Here is a 24,785-nt window from a genome sequence, read left to right as displayed (position 1 = left end):
TCCCAACTTCCTTGATTTTGTTGATCATTTTGGTGTTGTACCATCATCTTCTCCTCCCAATCACCTCCTAGACTAAAAATCAGTCATCTTTGACATTTTCATCTCCCTCACCCCCAAATACCTAATCAGTTGCCAAATCCTGCTGATTCCACATTTACATCTCTCACATTTGTCACTTTCTGTCCAATTGCATGTCTACCATCTTAGTTCAGACTCTTGTTAACTCTTGACTAGATTATTATAATAATTGCCTCCTAACTAGTATCCCTTCTCCAGGCCTTTCTTTCTTCTAAACTAGACCTGCACAACTTGACAGTAGGTAAGGGCAAAAATTAAAATAAGCTAAACTTTGGGCTGCAGATAGGTTTTTAGCAGCTCACTTTCTAAGTAAAGGTATAATTAATGATTAAACTATTTCACAAACAAACCACAGTTTTTTAAAAAAGGAACATTTTAATATCAATTACATTTATTAAATTTTTATTTATCATGAAATCACATTAATGTTGAAAAATTACTTTGCTTAGTGGTACAAATTTTAATTCATTTTCCAGGTTTTCTTACTGTTTACATTTAGTAATGACTGAAAACACAGTGAAAAGATACAACTCTTGCTCCTCTCAGACTAGCGACAGACTGACCATGGTTGGTTGCTGTGGGTCATGTGACAAATAGGAGAGAGTGTGCAGTGGCAACCCACCCACCAAGTTCCATGACGGGCACAATGGTGACAAGTAGAAGGCAGGTTAAGCAGGACACAGACAAAGCACTTGCTACATCTTTACTTTCTTTACATCCTCTACATTTTTCGCAGGCTGCCTGAGATTCTCTGGTGGACCACAAGCAGCCTCAGGCCATATACTGCTCAGGCCTGTTCTAAACCGTCCTTCACATAACTCTCCTAATAATTTTTTTAGAGTGAATTCTCTGATGTTTAATAAGATTTGAACTATGACTGAAGGTTTCCCCACATTCGTTACATTTATAGGATCTCTCTCCAGTGTGAAATCTCTGGTGTGAAATAAGACTAAAGCTTTTCCCACATTGATTACATTGGTATGGTTTTTCTCCAATGTGGCTTCTATGATGCTGAATAAGGCTGGCTTTGTTTCTGAAGGTTTTCTCACATTCTTTACGTTTATAGGGTGTCTCCTCAGTGTGAATTCTCTGACATTTACTAAAGTCTGAGCTGTTCCTGAAGGTTTTCCCGCACTCATCACATTTATGGTATTTCTCTCTTGGCAGAGTTTATTATGGATTAAATTTGAGACTTCCTTTGACCCAGTCTCTTGGAAAGAGTATTTCCTTGTTCTTTCTCCTATAGGTTTTTCCCACTGCCTTTGTAATGTACTCTCATGGTCATGTGCCTCTCTGTGTTTAGTGTTCTCAGCAGCATCACCTATGAATCTTCTTGATACCGTTGCTGGAGGTTCTACTTTGGATATTTCATTTTTAGGTGTTGACTCTTCATTCTGAAGCTTGGACTGACAATCAGCCTTTTGGAGCGGGTGGGGATCCACAAATTCACATTTCAATTGAGTCTCCATGGCTTGAACCCCAGATGTTTGGTGACTTCCTCAATGTCACTGGAGTTGGGAATAGGGGTGTCATCCCTTCCCCGAGTAATGCTTGTTCTTGTGTATGGGCTGAGACCTGCTGTCCTGGTTCATCCAATTCTAAATCTTCTAGTAGTACCACTACTTCCTCACCGCTTTCCGGATGTCATTCCTGCATCCAGATCTGGAGTTCCTCTGGTAGGATACTCAGGAACTTCTCCAGGACCCCAGTTCCAAGATTGCCTCCTTAGTGTGCATCTCTGGCCTCAGCCACTCACAACAGTGTCCGAAGTCGGCTCAGAGCCTCTCAGGGCCTGGGTGTCTCCTGGTAGGGCAGCTGCCTGAAGCATTGCTGCCAGATCTCCTGATTGGGGTGTAATAATTTTCTTTTTTTTTTTTTGGTTGGGCAATGGGGGTTAAGTGACTTGCCCAGGGTCACACAGCTAGTAAGTGTTATGGGTCTGAGGCTGAATTTGAACTCAGGTCCTCCTGAATCCAGGCCCAGTGCTCTGTCCACTGCGCCACCTAGCTGCCCCTAATAATTTTCTTAATGCACAAGTCTAACGTGCTTAAAACAACAATAACAACAACAACAATTAACAAAAGACCCAAAACCACAACTTCAACAGCTCCCTATCACCTTTAGGATAGAGTATACTCCTTAGTCTGCCATTTTAGTCTTAGCACCATCTGACTCCAACCTACATTGACAATCTTATTTCATATTAATCTCTTTTACAAAGCCTATTTTCCAGCTAAACTGGATTACTAGTTGTTACTTGACTTTGATATCTAGTCTCTGACATTGGTGGAGATTGTTCCTATCCCTGGAATATATTCCCTTCACATCTCTCTGCCTTTCAAGGTCCTTTATCTTCTTCAAGATTCAACTTAGGTTTTGCCTTCTCCAGGAAGCCTTTTCTTATTCCTATCACCTCCCAACTGAAAGGCTTCTTTCCCTCCTCAAATTTTTCTAGAGCAACTTGTCTGGATCTTTCCTTTGCCCTCAATACCACCTATCTTGAATTTCTTTATCTGTATGTGTGTCTCCCATAGAACCTAAGCTCCATGACAACAGGGACTGTGTCATTTTTTTTTTATCTTTTTATTCCCAGTGCGCCTAGCAAAGTGACTTTTACAATCTCCAAAAGTTACCTGGTTGGGATTTAAAACTAGGTCATCTCAGTCTGAATCCACTCCGTTTTCCATTACTCCATGGTACCAATAGGCTGCCCAGTTAGAATCAGCTACTGTCTCCATCAGCCAAAGAAGTTTGAGGAATTAAAGGAGATTTCACAATAGAATCAGACCAGTCAGTGAATATCGAAAGCAGTAGACCTTTATTGTGGTACAATTTAACTCTCAAGAGTAAAGACCTAAAATTTAAAACAAAAACTAGTGGGATGGAGGAGAAAAGGAAGAGGCAAGCACAAGGATAGGGCAACAGAACCATCAACAAGCATTTGTTAAGTGCCTGCTATGTGCCAATCCCTGTTCCCCACCAAAGAGCTTATCGTTTATTGGAGGGGGGTAACATATACACATGTATGTATATATGTCTATATATACCCATGCATATTTACCCATACACATATATGTATACACACATACATATTTACATATATCTGTAATGGTAATTATTTGCGAAAGGAGAAGCTACAGCAGTTGAAAGACAAGGGAAGGCCACATATTGGAAATGGTGTTTGATTTAATCTTTAAAATAAAACTAAGCAGTGAGAGATGGAGAGCCATGTGTAAGGAACAGTAAAAAGGTCAAGTTGCCAGGAATAAAGAGTTTGTGAAGGGGAGAAATATACAATGAGTCTAAAAAGTAGCCGAAGCTGGGTTGTGAAGGACTTTAAATGCTAAACAACTGTCTGTATTTGATCCTAGAGATAATAGGGAACCAGTGAGGTTTACTGAGCAGAGGGGTGATGGGGTCATAATTGAGTTTTAGTAGTGTCATGAGGCAGTTACGTAGAGGATAGATAGGGAATAGGAAAGGCTTGAAGCAGAGAAATCAATTAACAGACTATCACAATAGTATAGGCAAGAGGGGAAGATGCCAGCCAGTAGGGCAACAACTGACACTTCCACATCAGAGCAATGACTAGTACCTGCACATATTAGAGTGGCTCCCCACATAAGGGTAGCCTATACCACCACAGCAGTACTATAGAAGAATATAACCAGGGTACTTGATAATGCAGGTGAGGAACATAGGATTAATAAAAAGGGGGGAGGTTCACACTTAGGTGCATCTTATTAAATTCCCACCTTTGATATCAAAGGAATGAAAGAACCAGGGAACTAGAGAAGGGCCAGTTTTACAAGAATGGGGCATGAAGTCTATAGAAGTTTCTGGAAATTGAAGGATGGTGGGGAGGAGGGTCAAAGATGAGTGTTTTTCCTCAAAGGGTGAGGCTTAAGTAACTAAATCAAATCATCCTTATCTCCTTTTAAGCTAAATGATAAGAGGCTTAACTACCACAAAGCATATCTCAGTTAAAGACTTTAGACTAAGTTTAAAAAAAATTTTTTTGAAAGCCATTGGATGTAGTAGAGTGATGGTGTGATAAGAAATATGTTCCAATTGGTTGAGAAAACCTGGTCATGCCCTATGAGTTGATTACAAAATACAAAATATTGAGTCAGTTCCAGAAATAGAGATTAAAAGCATAGAGATCAAAGCTTCTGGAAGTTTAGGGTAGAAGCCTTCCAGATAAGCACCTGAGAAAGAATTGCTTGGGAGAGGAGAAAAGGAAGAGTGCTCTGGCCTATGCCTTCTCTCCCTACCTCAGATAGAGAGTGACCCTGAGAGTTTTAAAGGATTTGAGACCTTCTCCACTGCATTGTAGAGTCAGGAAAACCCAGAAAGGAGGAAGGAATAAATTCAGGATAAAAGGGTAGTCAACAGTGTCAAAAGCAGCAGATAGGTGGTGATGGATAAAGATAGAGAAAAGACTGTCAGATTTGGCAATTAAGAGATTATCAGTTACTTCAAAGAAAACAGTTTAAGTTGAGTGATACAGTTGCAAACTATATTGTAAAGACTTGAGGTATGAGTGAGAAGAAAAGAAGTAGAAACAGAGAGGATATACAGTTTTTTCAAGGAGTTTGGGTGAAAAAGGGAGAACAGACATAAGACAATAGCTTGAGGGGATTAGTAGGTTTTAGCCAAAGCTTTTTTTAAGGATGGAAATGGCTATCAAGGGGACAGGACCCTGAGGATCTAGTCCAAAGCTGGATGTAGAAATAGAATAACAAGTATGGGATAGTGGAGGACCACAAGGATCAGAGACAGTGGCAGAAGAACTGTGACCTACTTAATAATTATTGGTCAATAAATATTAAGCGCCTTTTATGTGCCAGGCACTCTATTAAACACTGGGGATACAAAAAGAGACAAAAGACAGTCCCTGCCCTCAAGGAAATTATAATCTAATGGAGGAGACAATAAGCAAAGATATATCTATATCTATATCTATATCTATACAAACTATATATAGGATTAATAGGAAATAACCAACAGGAAGAAGGCACTAGAATTAAGGAGACGGGATATATAGAATTATAGAAGATGGGATTTTCTGAGGGACTTGACATAAGCCAAGGAAGCCAAGAGGGAGAGATAAAGAAGGAGAACATTCCAAACAGGGGGGACAGCCAGAGAAAATGCTCAGAACAAAGAAATCAGTGTCTTCTTCTTGGAATAACCAGGAGGCTGGTGTCACTGTGTTGAGGTTTAGAGGTTTTAGGGGTGCTGGGACCCCAAAATCACAACACGAGGGTCCTGCCTGAAAGAATTCGATCCGAGCCTTCTTTCAGCCAAAGACAAAGTTTATTAGAACATCCTTCATATTGGGCAAACTCTTAAGGAATCTGAACATCTGTGAGCTATTGGCTAGATTATAAGAATTTGAGCACCTTAATGGAGACAATATGGACCTCATATACAGAAAGACTGTGGAAGGGATCTAGGAGTGGCCAAGTAGTTTGGGGTGACTGGAGGAGGGGACTAAGGAGATCTGGATGTAAGCTGGGGTGAACAGAACTCCTAGGACCTGGACCAGGTAGCCAAGGGAGAATGGAGCCTAGCTAGGATTAAGGGTGGGAAATGGCCTGGGTCATAGGGAGGTAAGACAATGGAGGGCCAGGCTAGGTTTAGGGTAACAGAGATTGGGCATAGCCACAGAGAAAGGCCAGTTGATGGGATTATAGCCTCAGCCAAAGCCAGAGATCTGGCCATGTGGGAAAGTCCAGGGTTTTTCCTTTTTGGGGTCTAGATCCCATCTTCATCAACTGAATCAAAGAGTATGTGTTGGGGAATAAAGTAAAAGACTTGAAAAGTGGGAGTATTGGTGGCTAGGTTATGAAAGGCTTTGAATGGCAGAGGATTTTGTGTTTGATCTAGGAAATGCTAGGGAACTACTACAGTTTATTAAGTAGGGATGGGTATGTGTGACGTGGTTAGACCTGGGTTTTGGGAAAATCAGTTTGGCAGCTGAATGGAGGATGGATTAAAATGGGGAGAGGCTTAAGATAAGCAGACCCACTAGCATACTATTGCAATAGTTGAAGTGTGAAGTGATAAGGGCCTGTATTTAGGGGGTGACAATATTAGAGAGAAGGATGGCAGAAGAAACATGCCCTTGAGAGAACAAGTGCAGATTCTCCACCTACCCCCACCAGATTTCAGTGCCCTGGGACAACATGGGAGAAGGGGCCAAGTAGCCCTAGAGGTATAAACTGCCTTGGACACATGCATTCCCTACATGTGTGACTCAGGACCCCTAAGTGAATCCTCTTTCTCCACTGGTACTGTGTGTCTTTGTGGGAGACTTTAAGGGAGACTTATTGCAACTTTTCTTAGTAAGCCATTTCAGTAAATGACTCTGCTTTAAGCTAATTGTCCTCTAGCTCACTAATGTCAAACTCCAAGGGGACCACTAATCTGTACATAAAAATCCTTACCAGCATGTATTTACTTAGTTTTAGTATGTAATATCATCTAAGTCTTATTATATTTTTATTTATTTTGTTAAATATTTTCCAATTGCATTTTAATCTGGTTCCGGCTACATTCCAGAGTATTGTGGGCCATATGTGGCCTGTGGACCATGTACCTCACACCTCTGTTCTAGCTGATTAAAGAGAAAGTAATTACATTAGTTGATGTTGGTGAACTACATTTTTAGAAGTCCAGACCAATAGAGAACCTTGAACCTGGGATAGTCATCACCTGGTGGACCCCCAACATGAGAGTGGGTTAGATGCTTGAGAAAAAGAACAACATTCATATCCATGTTAGTTATCATTATTTAAATTCTTTGAGAGTGGATTCTTTCATCTTGGTCTTTGCATTCCTCTGACTTAGTCCATAGGAGGCACTTAACAAATGCTCTTGATTGATTAATTTTATGATTATGATCATTATACTTGAAACCATAGGAGTAGATGGGCAATCTACAATGGAAAGCATAGAGAAGACCCGAGGCCAAGAATTGAACCTTGGGAAATCATAGCAGTTGGGAATGGGAGTTAGGGGAGACGAAAGAGAGCAACTGCATAGGGGAAGAGTATAGAGTGGAAGCAGTGGAACCAGGATGGTGGAGCAGGTCACAGAAGCCACTGAAGAAATCAATAGACATTAATCAATTCTAAAGAAACTGCCTAAATCTTTTTTCTGTCTTGCCAAAACTGTCTTTCCCAGTAAGCACATTTTCTCCAAGTTACCTTATATCCATGAACAGATGTTGTACAGCATGTTAAGCAAGGAAAGGAGTCTTTCCCCTACTATTTTCAATATGAAAAATGACATTTGTTTATTTTTTGCTCCTGGAAAAAAAAAAGAAGAGAAAAAAGAAATGAAAGGAAAATGCTTTTACTCTCAAGTGTGAATACAAACTTCTTTCAGAGATTGCTCAATAATTTCTGCAAATGGTAAGCTCCTGACAAAGTGGGTTACTAAAGACATGAAGTTTTGGCCCAAAAGGAGTAGTTTCATTGTTAGCTTGGATTTTTACACATTTCTGCTAGCAGTGTTACTGTGGCCACCTCTCAATCTGTTAATACAGATAAAAAGATCATTGTGTAACTGATCACTCTGAACATAGGCACCAAATTTCCAAGAAGAATTCTTGCTTTTCATTAACTGCAAGATAAATCTATCCTCTACTCACCATGAAATGCAAGTACTGTTTGGAAAACGTTCATATCTGGGAAATAGAAAAAATAGTTGAAAACTGAAATAGATCTGTGATCCTCCCTCCAAGAGTGCAGATAACAATTTATCCATGCCTTTTCATCCTATGTGATTCTTGCCTATGTCCTCTTATGTTTCCACTAGAGAGAGGTCTATATGGTGTGCTGGAGATCTTCCCCTGAGTCTTTCACCATCTCATTGGTACCAATACAGAGTTTGTGGGCTATCTACTTGTAATCCTTTGCTCTTATTATATGACTGATCACCTTAATTTTTCTCATAACACATTTTTTTTTATCACTTCTCGCCTATAAATCACTAGCTGCACTATGCTACAGCTTATTTTTGGATTCTTTGGAGATTGAGTGTTCCTTGATTTGAATCATTGGAAGAATATTGGTGTTAAAAAATGTGGGTTTTTTATATTTAGAGAGTAGATTAGGAATCATCGAAAACACTGCACTATTTCCCCAGTGTGATTCAGCCTACTCTCTTCTTATTCAGTGCTAGGCCCACTTCATTGTCCATATGCAGGGTCCAGCCAAAATATTGAGGGACTAAGCCACTGAGTTATCCGTCCAGATCCATATGATAGTTTGGGTAATATGTATTTTTATGTGTTTGTTTTGTCCTGGGTAGATTTTTAAGCAAATCTCTTTTCAAGTGGTAGATTTCATCACAGATGCCTTGTATTTATTCATGGCCTTTATTCAATCAGCATATTATCACCTGCAAATAGGGGCATCTGCAGTATCTTGCTAGCCATAAGCCATTCTTCCATTTGGGTTCTTTGTGGAATATTTTTTGTGCCAGAGAGGAGAGCCTACCTTTTAAGGAACATATCTCTCCCTATTTTGTGTTGCATTTTCTATTGACAAGATGTGTAGATCATTTTTGTATTTCATGGGGATGAGAGTGTAGTCAAGTAGTTTAATAGTTTATGGTATACTTTTGATTGCCTTTTTTTTTCAGAAATAACATAATGTATGATATCTTCCCAATCATTCAGTATCTCTTCCTCTTTAAAAAAAAAATCAATACTTCAATGCTATCAAAACTGTGTTGCCTTCAAAATGAATTTCTTCTATGCTTACTTGATCTGGTCCAGTTATTCTCCCCAACTTCAATTTTTAAGTGCCATTTCTGCTTCTTCAATACAGCATGTCAGGGACTAAGGTATAAAAGTCCAAATGTAGTTCTTCTGTGATAGATAATAAAAACAAGTCACTATGGAAATGCTGGCAGATTTGTGCCATCTTTTATCCATTTTTTTGTTCCCTATTTTAATCTAAAAATACTCTTATAAATAAACTGGTTTAGGTGCATCACATGCCAAGCTTTACTCAAATTCAAATTATTTTTGTCTCAACTAATCTTTGCTGTTTATTAGACAACATTGCTCATTGTCTTTTCTCCTCTTCCTCTGTTGTTTTCTAAATCTGTTTCTTAAACTGTGCTGCAAACAAATTCGTTTTTTTAATGAACTTTAAGTTGTTTGTTAATAGACATTAAAATAATAATTTTAGAAGATTTTGCTACAAGAGTTCTGTCAAAGTTTTATTTAAATTAAAGGGTTTTACCACTGTGGAAAACTTTGAGGACCACCGTTCTAAATCATTGTTACTCTTGGCTCTCCACTTGACCATAAGACAGTAGGAGTTTCTGGGTTCTTTTTGCCTCTTTGTTGTGGTGGTTGCTTTACATTGGTCAACACTTCTGTAGTAAAGGTGATAATCAGAATCATTTTTTTTCTTTATGTCCCATTTTTCAACATCAGGAGCTTGTTCATATAGGTTGTGTTAGAACTATAGTACTATAATTACCCACAATGACATCTATATCCTTTCTCTTTTAGTTTGATATTTATTTTAACCTTTTTTCTAACTAGCTGATGATCTGACTACATACAGATAGTTATTTGGAAATAACTTATATCATTAAATAGTCATTTTCAGTCTGTTACCTTTTCTCACTTTTTCATGCTCAGAAGGAAGTACAGCAAGGTTTTCTAGTATAAGTGATGCAGTACCTGCCTTGCCCCTAAACTTATAGGGCATGATTCCAGAACTGGCTAGCATAGGGTCACTGTACTCTGTGGATTGCATTTGCTAAAATCAGAATTCACTAACTCCCACTGATGTGTTTATCTTTGATGATCAGTCAGGATGCAATTAGTTCAGAGAAAAGGTACTTAATAAAATGACATAGTAAGAAATATAGTAATAAAACATTTCCTCCATAAACTTAGTGTACATTCTCTCACAAATATATATATTCCTTGTCTTCCCTTTGCTGCTGGGACCCCAGTTTGGGCCCTGGTAGTGGGAAAAGCTATCACAGGGGATACCCTTTCCCTTTGCCCTCCCTCCCTACACCCCCTCTTATGATTCCTGGGCTATCTAGATCTCTTGGGCAACCAGGAAGTAAAAATAGGGGTATCCTTCTTCCTTGACTTCTTTGCCTTCTTCTGATCCATATCCCAGTGGGCCAAGAAGCCGAGTGGCCAGGTAGGAAAAGTGAAACGATCGCTCACACAACTTGTGTGATCTAGGAGGCATCGATTCACATCCTTCCAATTAGATGGAGGTCCACCAGTCCTCATCATTTGTCCTACCTCAACATCTTCCAGTACTCCAAGAACTGTCATTTCAAGGATCCCTGGGCCTTACTATTCACCGTGTCACTGAACAATTAGGACTTCTAGATCCTTCCTTCTTTTTTTTTTTTTGGTGAGGCAATGGAGTTAATGACTTGCCCAGTATCACACAGCCAGTAAATGTCAAGTGTCTGAGGCCAGATTTGAACTCAGATCTTCCTGACTCCAAGGCCAGAGCTCTATCCACTGTGCCACCTAGCTGCCCCTAGAAATAAAGTTTTTTTTTTCTTTGAGGCATTTGGGGTTAAGTTACTTGCCCAGAGTCACACAACTAGTGAGTGTTATTTGTCTAAGGCTGGATTTGAACTCAGGTCCTGCTGACTCCAGGGCTGGTGCTCTATCCTTCCTTTCTTTTTCATTCATTCTGCACATGAACTCTTTTGAATGTGTCGTCTCCTACAATTAGAGTGTGGGTTCCTTGATAGCAGGGACTGCCTTACCTTTTTTCTCTGTGTATCCCCAGCACTTAGTGTTTAACACATAACATGTACTTAATAAATGCTTTTTCATTCATTCATTCACTGATTAATTCATTCACTCATTTCATTGAGGGAAAAGTAGACACACACATAGGAATCACACATATATGATCAAGGTGCATGTGCAGAAGGGCAATTCACACCTCAGACATGGCAGGCCTGCTGATGTTTCCTGCTGATGCCATCATGCTGCTCCTGCTTGTCTGACACCCAACTGCACTCTGCTAGAGATTACTCCACTGGTTACTTTAGCCATCTTGGACATTGCTTATAGATAGACATTTAGTCTATATAGAACATGCTCATGGAGTTTCTCTGTGCTTCCAGTTTCACCTGACATCTTTGGCTACTGGGCTATTTCTGCAACACTCCTGAAAATTCCAGAATTATATGTTTAGAAATGGAATGGCCCTTGGAGGTGATCCAGTCCAACTCTTTCATTTTACAGATGAGTAAACTGAGGCTTACAAACAATAAAAGAGTGGTTTTCTAACAGAGATTCTTTGACTCCAAGGTCAGTACTCCAAATTCAACACTCTTTCCATTGGACCATATTGCCTTCCCAAAGTCAAAGCCTGGCTTCCTTTTAGCTTTTTAGAAAACTAGTAACCCTTGCCATTAGACCAGCAAAAACCCTAAGAAAAAATATTTCTTGGCTTTTTTTTTTTTTGCCTGTATGGAGTCACCTGTCTGGTTCTCCTCAGAATCCTGGCTATTCTCCCCAGCAAGATATTCTCAACCCCAGGCTCAAAGCTCTTTAGAACAAAACAGAAATGATCTTTTTGAAACAAAACTTTCTGGTCCAAGGATTTGAGCCTCTCTACTGTTTATGTTGAACATTCTTTCTGCCTCCTGATTTGAACATCTGAAATGTAGGTTACCCTTGTCATTATAGATGTAAAGATTAGTCATCCAAACAGCTCTAAGGTTCAAGGTTCCTCAATTTTGAAACTGCAAACCTTTTTCATTCTCCGTGTTAAGTGGGTGGAGAAAAGACACGGTGACTAAGCTAAGACAAGAGGGCAAAGTCATGGGCTCCTCAACCTGTCCAGCCACATTCTTGGCCTTTCATATGCAAATAGAGTCAAAACAGTCAGAAAAGGCTTTGAGTGCACTCTTACAGTGACATTTGTTTCTTTTTTCCTTCTGTCAAAACACTGAAAGAGAGAAAAAAAGCTTTTACCCCTAAGTGTGACTACAAACTTCTGTTGGTGGTTTGTAAATGATTAGCTTCTGACAAGGAGGGTAATTAAAGACATGTGGTTTTGGCCCAGAAGTGGTAGCTTCAGTACTATCTTTTATTTTCATGTGTTCTTGCTAGAAGTGTAACTGCTAAAATGACTGGAAAGATCACTGTGTAATTTATAATATTTTTGTACTTGGAATATATGGGCACCAAGCAAGTTTTAAAAAGAATATTTTTGTTCTTTGCTAGTTGCAAAATAAATATATCTCTATTCCTATTGATACATGAGGGCTATCAGGAAAATATTTATGCCTATGGCAAAGGAATTTTAGGTGGCAGATATCGTTTTCTTTGCTCTAACTCTAGCTTTCTTTTCTTTACCCTTTCATTTTCTCTTGGTAGACCAAAGTCAGTTCAATTAAATTCAGCAAATATTTATATTCAAGGCACAAGGCTGATCACTAGGGATAAAACAAATAGAAAAAAATAGTAAACAAAGTGACTGACTAAAAGAAATTGAATAACTGTTCACTGCAGCAGCAAATGGACATATCTTGGAACAGCATGTAAGTAGAATGTTAGAGTCCTAGAGTTCTCAGATAATATTCTGTAAATATTCCTTGTGCAAGTGGCAAAACCTACTGTTAACACACTACCTCCTCAGCCATCCTGATTAACAACTAATTAATTAATTAATTAACAACTAATACCAAGTTACCCTCTACCTTTTTTAGAATTGTGACAGAGAGGGACAGAATACCAGTCCACACAATAGGAAAGAATGGTCTCTAGTAGATAATAGATTGAGGAGGCAGATTTTTGTAACAAATAGGGCAGAACTCTACTCCTTGATCCAAGTCTGATTCTTTCTTTAGAAAAGAGGAGGGGCAGTAGATAGAGCACAGACCCTGAATTCAGGAGGACCTGAGCTCAAATCCGGCCTCAGACACATAACACTTACTAGCAGTGTGACCCTGGGCAAGTCACTTAACCCCATTGCCTAGCCAAAAAAAAGAAAAGGAAAGAGGAGCAGAAGAGGAGGAGACAATGTGTGCTCATATCTTGGAATACAGCAGAACCTAGAGACAGATAATTGCTTCATCCTTGGGAAAGGTTCTAGGGTAAAGATGTGGATTCCAACATTTGAACTGACTTGACTAGATGTATAGTATAGCAAATGTCTTCAAGAGTCAAGTCTTCTTCTTCTTCTTCTTCTTCTCTTCCTCTCTCTATCTCTCTTCAAACCTCCTTCCCGTCTCTTTCTCCCTCTCCCCGTTCTCTCTCTCTCCCTGTTTCATCTCTCTCCTTTTCAAGATGGCCATGACAATAGTACCCATTCTCTTTACAATACTCCTGTTCTCTTTTCTGTATGGCAACTAGGAAAGATGAACTTCTGGTTCTGCTCTGCTCTCCCTTTCTTTTTCTCTTCTAGTTACAAGATTGATTTTGTTTTTTCTTCTTTCTCCCTGGTGAGCAAAGCAACAATCTTCAACATTCAGCTAATCTCACGGCAAGTCCTAATGGGCCTAGAACAGGCATCACTTATTAGTTCAGTTATTCTTTTTTTAATTAAAAATTGTGTTTTGAAAGAAAAAAAAACTTCTTTCCTTCCCTCTCAACCCCCCTCCCCAATAAGAAAGCAAAAAACAAAACAAAATCACTGTAACAAGTTTATATAATCAAGCAAAACAAATTCCAAATTGGTCATGCTCCCTGCCCCCCCCCCCCATATGTTTCGGTCTGTACTCTTGAGTCCATCAGCTCTCTGTCAAAAGATGGAAAGCCTGTTTTGTCATTAGTCTTCTGAAATCGTGACTGGTAATTTTGTTGTTCAGAGTTCCTAAGTCTTTCAAAGTCGTTTGTCTTTACTATATTGTTGTTATTACGTAAGTTATTCTCCTGGTTTTGCACAATTCACCCTGCATCAATTCATCCAAGTCCTCCCAGGTTTCTTTGAAACCATTCTCTTCATCATTTCTTATAAATCGATAGTATTCCATGACATTCATATACCATAGTTTATTAAATCAATCCTCTCCCTTCCTCTCCCCTTCTGTCTCCTCCCTCCTCTCCTCTCTTCTCCTCTCCTCTTCTCTCCGTGTTATGCCCAAAGGAAGGTAAATTTTGAAGGCCAAAACCTACGTAGTTAACTTGGGGTTTACTAGCTACATTTCTTTCTCAAAGACCAACCCTTAAACCTAGTTCACTATGGATCTCATTGATTGGACAACAATAGGTCCCTGCCCAAGCACCATTTAATGGTTATTTTTTGGGTACTTCTGGTTCAGAGTGAACACAAATAGTAACTGTTTCTCTTTCCACCAGCAACCCTGAGGATCTTCCCCTCCCAATTTGATTTGTGTGTGTGTGTGTGTGTGTGTGTGCATGCATTTAAAGGGGCCTTCCCTTGATTCACTTCTTAAAGAGGCTTACTCACTGAATGGGTGTTGCCTCACTCAAACCAAGAACTTGAAAAGACCTTAGCTTAAAAAGGCCAAGGTCTCCTGCTGCATCCTAGGCCACCTCCAGTCATCCTAATCGATATCTGGCCACTGGACTCAGATGGCTCTAGAGGAGAAAGTGAGACTGGTGACTTTGCACAGCCTTCCCTCACTCAAATCAGATTCAATTGTAAGTCATGTCATCATCTCTCTCATGTCATGGTCCTCTTCTAGAATGAAGGACAAATCACACAACTAATTGATGGGTATTCCCTCAGTTTCCAATTCTTTGCTCATACAAAAAGAATGCTATAAGTATTTTTGGTATATATGGGTCCTTTTCCTCTTTCTTTGATCACTTTGGAGATATAGACCTAGTAGCAGTACCTCTGGGTCAAAGGTTATGCACAGGTTAATAGCCATTTGAGTATAGTTCTAAACTGTTTTCTAGAAGGGCTAGACCAATTCACAACTCCACCAACAATGCATTAATGTCCTTTGATCACTGGTCATTTTCTTTTTTTGTTTACTTTGTCAATCTGATGGATATGAAGTAGAATCTTAGAGTTGTTTTAATTTTCATTTATCTGATTATTAGTGATTTAGAGCTTTTTCTTCCCATCAAAATTTTTACCATTTATCAACTAGAGAATGTTTTATTCCTATAAACTTGAATCAATTCTCTCTATATTTTAGAGATAAGATTGTTGTCAGAGAAACTTCCTCCAATTTTTCTACTTCTTTTCTAGTTTTAATAGTATTAGTTTTTATGGAAAAAACTTTTCAATTTTATATAATCAAAATTTGTCCATTTTTACCTTTTGTAACGTTCTCTATCTCATGTTCAGTCATGAAAACTTCTATTCATGGATCTGACAGGTAATTTCTTCTTTGTTCCTATAATTTTTTATAATGTCACCCTTTATATACAAGTCACGTACACATTGGGAGCTTATCTTGGTTTATGGGATAAGATGTTTCTTTGTACCTAGTGTCTGTAAGATAGGTTTTCAAATAGTGAGTTCTTGCCCTAACAACTGGGACATTTGGGTTCATCAAACACTAGGCTAATGTGCTCATTTGCTTTTTTTTTAAAAAAAAATTATATATTTTTTCAATCAGCAAAAATCTGCCTTGTCATCCTCCTATTTCAATACCTTCCCTCACCTGAGAAAAATAAACACCATTACAAACAAGTATAGTCAATCAAAATTAATTTCCACATTGGTCATGTCCAAAAAAAATATTTTTCTCATTCTGCACTGAGTCCCTCACCTCTTTACGTAGCATGTTTCATCATTAGTCCACTAAAATCAGGGTTGTTCATTATACATATAAGGATTCATAATTCTCTCAAAGTTGTTTGCTTTTACTATATTGCTGTCATTGTATAAATTGTCCTGGTTCTTTTCACTTCACTCAGCATCAGATCATATGAGTTTTGCCAGGTTTCTCTGAAACTATCCAATTTATCATGTCTTATACATAATAATATTCCATAACATTTATATACCATAGCTCATTCCTGAATTTATGGACACTCCCTTGGGTTCCCATTCTTTGCCAATGCAAAGGAACTATAAATACTTTTGCTCACTTTTGGAATTTATTTTGCTTAGGACTAATCTTTCCCTTTATCTAGCCTCCCTCTAATTTTTCCTTTCCCTTTCTTCCCTTTACTTCCTCTTTCCTTATTCAATGAAATATATTTATGTACTCAACTGTATGGATATATTCTTCCTTCTAGAAGACAGTGATATTACAGCATTAGCAGTTCCTCCATGTTTGTATAAATATATCAACTTGTGCACTCTAATTATGTGAGATAATTTTCCCTTTCTTTTTCCTACCCTACCCCCCAGGGTATTCCTCTTCTCTCTTTCCATTCTTCTCTTAAGATCATCAAGACATCACAAAACCACTCCCAGATCTCATGTAATTAGACTTCTGTGACCCTGAAAATGGCAGGGCTTAGAGGGCATCCTTATATTAGAATGTAAGCAGTTTATCCTTGATTAGCCAATTATCATTGTTTGCTCATGTTTACCTTTTTATGTTTCTCTGTTTTTATGTTTCTCTTATGTTTGAACTTCAAAGTTCCAATATAGCTCTGGTCTTTTTGTTAGGAATGCTTGGAAATCCTCTTTTCTATTTAAAAATCCATTTTCCTCCATTAGAATTGTACTCAGTTTTACTGGGTAAGTTATTCTTCACTGCAAGTCTATTATCCTTTGCCTTCTGAAATATCATATTACAAGTACTCCACTCTTTTATAGTGGTAGTTGCTAAATCACATGTGACCCTAACTGAGGTTCCTCAGTACTTGAATTCTTTCTTTCTTTCTGGCTGTTTGAAGTGGTTTTTTGGGTTGTTTTTGTCGTTGTTGTTATTGTTGTTCTTTTTAACCTGGGAACTTTGTATTTTGACTATGACGTTCCTAGGAGTTTCCATTTTGGAGTTTCTCTCAGGAAGTGACTAGTGGATTCTTCCTAGATCTATTTTTCATTCTAAGATATCTCAGCAGTTTTCTTTAAGATTTTTCAAAATATGATATCTAGGCTCTTTGTTGCTGTCATTGTTATGGCACTCAGATAGTCCAATAGTTCTTTTTTTAATTAAAAACATTTTATTTAAATTTTGAATAAAAGAACAATCCAAGGGTATCCAGATAGAGGGTAATACCATGTCCAAGAGATAAAAAAGGTGACAAGGTGTTGAAGATAAAAAGTGACAACTCTAGAATGGGAACTCAAGTGATTGGAGAAATAGGAAAGAAATAGATTTTTAAACTTCTGGGTTTAAGGATCCATTGGTATTCAAGAGTTTAGCCTAGTCATTCTTGTAAACCTCTGATCCTTCTGGCCAGTTGAATATCTTTGGGATACAGAGCTACCCTCTAGGTATATATGGAAAGAAGGTAGGCATCTTCAAACAAATGAGATATAATTGTTTCTCGTGCATACTGTAGGTCTAGTCAGGGCCTGAGAGTACCAATTATAGTCCACTCCTCAAGTATATTGAGATATATTTCTCTAATGAGTCGACCAAAGGGTGCCTTCCTGATCAACAGGTCTGTGCTCTTCTGTAGCTTGTGGACCTCCTGAAGGTTTTTTCCACCCTCTGCTAGTTACAGAATCTAGTGTGGAGAGGTAGAAGGTAGACAGAGTCTATGCTATAGAAAGACAGTAGAAACCAGTAAATGTAAGAGAAAAGCAAGAAGGCAGGGAAGGGTGAAGAATAGGGATAGTCTAATAATTCTTAAAATTTTTTTCTCCTCAGTTTGTTTTTCAGGTCAGCTGTTAGGTGGCACAGCAGAAAAAGCCCTGTTGTCATTTAGTCATTTTTCAGTCATGTCCAACTCTCTGTGACCCCATTTGGTGTTTTCTTGGCAAAGATACTGGAGTGATTTGTCATTTTCTTCTCTAACTCATTTTACAGATGAGGAGCTGAGACAGGGTTAAGTGATTTGGCTAGGGTCATATAGCTAGTAAGTGTCTGAGGCCAGATTTGAACTCAGGAACATGAGTCTTCCTGACTCTAAGCCTGACATTCTATCTACTGTGCCACCTAGCTGCCCCAGAGTCAGGAAGATCTGTGTTCAAATCCAGACTTAAACACTTAATAGCTGTGTGATCCTGGGCAAGCCATTCTCAGTTTCCTTATCTATAAAATGGGAATAATAACATCAACCTACCTTCCCGGGTTATTGTGAGGATCAAATCAGATAATATTTATAAAAAATACTTAGAGCAATACCTGGCACATAGTAAGTGCTATATAAATGATAGTAATTATTATTTTAGTAATTATTATTTTATTAAAATTTCTTCTATTTTTTCAGTCTTTTTATTTTGTTTTAATATTCTTGTTTTGTTATAGACTTACTGGCTTCTGTCTGATCATTCTAATTTTGTTGCTTGGGCAAGGTTTTGTACTTTTTATTCCAAGCTATCAATTCCCTTTCTAATTCTTTCTTACTTAGCTCTCACTTCTGATTTTTTTCCTCACATACTCTTTTTTATTGATAAAGACATTTTAAAACTCTTTATAAATTCTTCTTTCATTTCTTCCAATAATTCTAGTTGAGTTTATGCACAAGCTGTGTTTTGGTCTGAGGCAAATAATCTGCTTCTTTTCCCCTGTCCCTCTTCTCTTTCCCTCATCAAAAGCCAAATAATAGGTTCTTATTTTTTCTTCCTTCCTTTTTCCTTCCTTCTTTCCCTCCTTCCTTTCTTTCTTCTTTCTCTCTTTTTATTTTTGTAGGTTCATATAATTTGTACTAGGGCAGCTAGGTGGCATAGTGGATAGAGTGCCAGGCCCAAGGTCAGGAAGGCTCATCTTCCTGAGTTCAAATCTGGCCTCAGACACTTACTAGCTATGTGACCCTGGGCAAGTCACTTCACCCTATTTGCCTCAGTTTCCTCATCTGTAAAATGAGCTGGAGAAGGAAATGGCAAACCACTCCAGTATTTTTGCTAAGAAAACCCCAAATGGGGTCATGAAGAGTCAGACACACCTGAAAGGACTAAACAACAACAATAAACAATTTGTACTGAGCTAGGAATTTCCTCTCATAGCCCATGTACCTAATGGCTCTCTCTTCCTTTAAATATATATTGACAAACTAATTGTTAAAAGTACATAAATAGCTTTAAAGGGTATAATGAACCTTAAAGTAGCTGATAGTTGAACAAGAAATTCATTGTTGTATACCTAAACACTGTAGGAATCTGAGAATCTATTGATATGCCAGGCTGATGATGTGGCTTCTAGCTTCATTGATTATCTCCTGAGGAAGGCAAATTATATAGCTAGAGAAAAGATTCACGGCCCTTTTTTTCAATATGGAGAGCTATTTGGGATTAGGATCTGTGACTGAACCTTTCCAAGGTTAATTATTAGGGATGGTTAAAGAGGTACTTTGAACTCCCTTGATACCATATTAGCTTGTTTTCATCCTGTATGTCAGTTTCATTGAATTTATAGTTTAATTTTTTTTCAGATACTCTTGTGGGGTGGAGAATATAGGTTTGAAAAAGTGTTGAATAGTATACTCATAATATCTATGTTCATATTTCCCCCAATGGGCATATCATGAAATGTTTCTGAGAATACATACATATATACATACATACCATTTAAACTTCCAAATTTGTGTCAGTAGGAATGCAATTTGTTGGAGTACCTACTTTCAAACCTGAAATACCATTGGAACCAGAAAGAAACTGTACTTCGTTTAACTCAATATCCTGAATTATACCATAACCAGATAACTTCTGGTTTTCAGCTATGAAAAGGAAAACCTCTTGCTTAGTAAGATTATCATCTTACATCTTCAGGTGGATCTCACTTCTCTTAAGGAAGAATGACTTCAATATTAAGCATAAACAGAAGACCTTTGGTTGAATAGAGGTGACTAATCATTTCTAGTATTTTCTTTAAGCCTTTTTTAGAACTACATTACATGAATGAATATATAAACATTTTTATATTAACCAAAAGATTTAGTAATAATTAAAATGATAACTCTCTGTGCCATGTCCTTCCTTTCCACATATAGTTCTGCATAAGTATAAACTGTCATGTACCAAAGCAAAGAAACACAATTTAATGAAACATTATGCAGTGAGAATATTTGAATTCCCAGTCATCTGGCTCAGCTGTGAAACGAAATTATCTTTATATAGCAAATTTCTTAACTCACACTGTGACAATCAAGATTTGAAATAGAAAGGAATCTGTTTGTACCTCACTTAATATCTTAAAATGCTATGATGATTTTGTCTTTAAAATTATGATGTCTTTAAAAATAATCTTAACTATAAATTCCCTTATGAAAGGATAGGTTCTAAGTGTTTTCTTCTCTATAGGATTTTGCCATTGTGATTATTTCTGTGGCATCTGGACCTAAATTTTAAAATATCATCTTTTAAATCTAACAATTTTCTAAGGCATGCATATTCATCTCCATGTTACTTCTTTTAGTGGGAAAGTGATTACATCCCTTTCATGACAATCATTTTCTTAGTGTCACTAAAAAAAAAATCATGGTACTATGCTGTAATGACATTATTTGGCCTTTTCAAGCAAAGTCAACCTTAACAAATAGTACAATGGATTTCAAATTCATGTACTTTCTATCACAGACCTTCATCAATTTTCCCCTTCTACAAATACAACCTAATATAGATAAAGTGCTATAATGAAGAAGAAATGGAGTTCGATCAATGCTAGTTTCTAAACATGAAGTTCCTCGGCAACCGTAATATAAATCCCCCAAATATCCATTGTCAAACAAACAGATTCTCATATATGTGTGGTAGAAGACTACCTATAATAATTTTTTTTGTTTTTAAATTAAATTTATTTTTTCCAATTGACAAAAATCAATTTTATTTACTTCTTATTGGGAATAAGAGAAGAAAACCATTATAACAAATATGCTAGTTAAGAAAAACAAATTCAGATCCAAAAATAAATCTCTCAATTTTCACTCTGAGTACCTCACCTCTTTGTCAGGAGGTGGGCAGCATGTTTCATCATGGGTCCTCTGGAATCATGGTTGGTTATTGTGTTGAGAGGAATTCTAAGTCTTTCAAAGTTGCTTGTCTTTACAATGTTGTTATTATATGAACTATTCTTCTGTTTCTGCTCATCTCATTGCATAAATTTATGTGTTGCCAGGTTTCTCTGAAACCTCCCACTTTATCATTTCTTATAGTACAATAGTATTTCATACATTCATACAGTATAATTTCTTCTGCAATTCTCCAATTGATGGTCACTAGTTCTTTGCCAGTACAAAAGGCTTCTATTTTTTTGCCAGTACAAAAAGAGGTGTTATAAATATTTTTTGGTCATATGGGTCCTTTTCTTTTCTTTTCTTTTTATCTGGGATATAGTTGTACCTACATACTTGAGTTTGGGCTTTGAACAGCAGAGTCATGCAGAAGCAATGATCTCTTCCCTGTGTGTCTTTATTGTTGGGAAGAATTTTTCTTTCATCAAGTCCAAACCTGCCCCTCTGAAATGTAGCTTTCAAATTATCTTTAATCCTATAATGTGCTATAATTGCACAGAAAAAAATCATACTTTAGATTTCTACCCTCCACAAGGTTATGTTCTAAATATAAAGGGAAAATGAAATTTTCATCTTATCAGGTTGCACTGGGTTAATGGTTTGTTTTTCATTGTATTTTTTGTGGAGAATTAGTGGCATTTTGTTCTATACTGATGAACCACTATAAATAATAATTAACCAAATTTAGTCATTAGTTAGTGTCACATATACTTTGTTCACTGACACCTCATTATCTATGATTGCATCCTGTAACTACTTCAATTGAGATGGAGGTGGGGAGGGGACCAAACCCATCCTATCTTACAAAAGTAAATTGTCCAATCCAAAATACATAAATATCCTACTGTGTTGTATGCTAGATTATCTAATTCTAGTTGCTGCTTTTTAAGAAGACCATTGACAAACCGGAGAAAGTCTAGAGGAAAGCAACCAGAATGGTAAATAATCTGAAAACTAACATATGAAGAACAGTTGGATGAACTAGGAATATTTAACTTGAGGAAATAAAGGATGATTTAGTGGGAATATGATGGCTGACTTCAAATATTTGAAGGGCCATTGTGCATAAAAGGAATGAAACTTATTCTGCATAGCATTAGATGAAAGAAAAAGAACCATGGGCAGGAGGTATAGGGAGGCAATGACTGACTCAATAGAACTTCCTAATAATAAAATCTGTTCAAATATGGCATGAATTGCCTTGTGAGTTAGGGACCTAGAGTCACTTCAAATATTAAAGTAGAGCCTTGCAGGAGTATTATATGTGGGATTCTTGCACAGAGTAGAAAGTTGCATTAGATCACCTCAAAGATACCTTGCAGTTCTAATTCTCTATTTAACTTAAGCATTTCACAGGTTGCCATCTTTACCAAGAAGTTATCATCCTACTCACTAGCAAATTGTAAAAGACTGTTGGGTTTTAAGTCACTAACAAGGTGACATACCCTGATAACTTTATCAAGTGAGAACACTTCTCTAAAATCACTCAATTAAAGGCATTATGCTAGGTGTGGAAAAAGACCTTAATCAATTTTTGAGAAAAATGTTTCCAGCCACTGGTGAGATGAAATGATGCTACATAGTAAGTACATTGGAATTAGGTAAAAAGCTGATCATGACCTGTGGAGATAGGAGAAAAACAGTAAGTTAATTCATAATACAGCATTGCAATGATGAACCATCCAGGAGGTAGAATAGCTTCAACCAAATCTCTAAGAGAGAATATTTAGGGGGAAGTAGAGAATCTCTCTCTCTTCCTTGCCCTGCCCTTAAGCCAGAGGATGATCTTGTGAACTTTGAGAAACCAGATGCTTGAGTCCACTTAACAATAGATTCTATATGTCCTTGGTGTTGGTAGGTAGGGACACCTTATGGATTAATTATGATATCACCTTAGTAACTACCAACATATAAAATCTAATTGTTTGTCTGGCTAATTGATATCAATTGATAAAGATACCACTAACTCCTTCTGTTTACCCCTCCCTATAAACCTAAAGGGAGTCCTCAACCCCCACCCCCCATTACTCATCTGGCCAGTGCAAGTGGGAGCTACAAAAGTGAGCCTAGAGCCTTCATTACACTTGCACTGAATTTTGTTTAACATTTGAGGCTATTCATAACATACAAAAATGTAACAAAATCTTCACCAAGTTATCAAGCTTTTAAAATGACAACCTAATTAGATAGAGGTTGGGTTATTTGACTCCAATGTATGTGACAGGGTCCAGTCATTGGTTTTGATGAGAAATGACAGTATTTATTACTTTAATCATCATCTGAAGTGACAAGGTAAGGAAAAAAGGCTATCAAATAACTTTCAAATATAATATATGCCCCAAATAAAACATTTCCTAATTCAATGAGAAACATTATATGCTAAACAGATTTTCAAGAAAGAGAATAGATGGCTTTCATTATTATTAATTATTTTGTAAGCACTCTCTGTAGGAAAGATATACGTGACATATGAAGGACATAATCTATAAGGATTATCTAGATTTGTGCAAATCTACAAAAATAAATCTTAAATAGCTAAATCCTTTCAATGTTACAGTGCAGCAAGTCACATTTTTCTGCAAACTGCATTAAAACTCTTGGTTGAATCTTGAATGGCCTTTAGTAAATTATTGACTAGTGATATTAAATAGTACTCTGGTGGCCGAAAGTTAATGTTATCTTTCATAGATCCAAAGCTTGGGCTATATCAATTGTTACTCTTTAATAGTTTAGTTGTGTCTGACTCTTTTGTGACCTTAAAGAGTTGTTCACAAGGTTTTCTTGGCAAAGATACTAGAGTGGTTTGCCATTTCCTTCTCCAGTGTGTCCACATTTTATAGATGAGGAACTGGGGCAAATAGGGATTAAGTGACTTGCCCAGAGTCACACAGCTAATAAGTGTCCAAGTCTGAATTTGAACTCAGAATCTTCCTGATTCCAGGCTTGGTGCTCTATCCACTGCACCACCTAGTTGCCCAGGCTATATCAATAGGACAATTTTAGACAAGAATTAAAAATGTGCTGAGTTGTATTTGTTGCTTACCATATGCAAGAGATGAGTTCACTGATTCCAGACCTTTTTTATATAGTTCAACAATAGATAGTAACATCTCACTTATCACAACATTAATACATATTTATTAGTTGAATGATGTGTGCACATATACTAACTGCCTTCAGTAAAAGCATTATTCTAGGGATTGTGTTAAATATAGTTCAGGAAAGTCAAGGTATCCACTTTAATGGGAATTGTACTCTAATAATGGGATATGACAAATACACAAACAACTATAATAGAAAATACACAAGATAATCAACCAGTTATTCAATAAATATTTCATTGCCTACTATGTGTCAGACACTATGCTAAGCACTGAGGATTCAAGGAAATGTAAAAGCACAGTCTGGGCTCTCAAGGAAATCACAGTTGAATGGGAGAGACAACATGCAAACAACTATGTACAAAAAGATATATACAGGATAAATTACATATAACTGATAGAGGTAGGGGCCTAGAATTATGGGCGATCAGAAAAAGGATTCCTGGAGAAACTGGGCTTTTAGAGAGACTTGAAAGAAACCAGAGAAGTCAGGAGGTGGAGATGAGAAGAGAAAGCATTCCAAGACTGATGGAAAGCCAGCGAAAATGCCTGGAGTTGGGAGATGGGTTGTCTTGTTTGAG

General features: G+C 37.4%; 1 pseudogene; it reads right to left on the bottom strand.

The window, feature by feature from the left end:
• Positions 1 to 888: 888 nt before the first annotated feature.
• The window catches only part of LOC114035658, a 39,333-nt pseudogene continuing 15,436 nt past the window's right edge, over positions 889 to 24,785 (bottom strand).

This window comes from Vombatus ursinus, unplaced genomic scaffold, assembly GCF_900497805.2.
Source record: "Vombatus ursinus unplaced genomic scaffold, bare-nosed wombat genome assembly UNPS02009205.1, whole genome shotgun sequence".
Lineage (NCBI taxonomy): Eukaryota > Metazoa > Chordata > Mammalia > Diprotodontia > Vombatidae > Vombatus > Vombatus ursinus.
The sequence above is the reverse complement of the archived record's forward strand: the minus strand, read 5'-3'. Positions and strand labels throughout refer to the sequence as shown.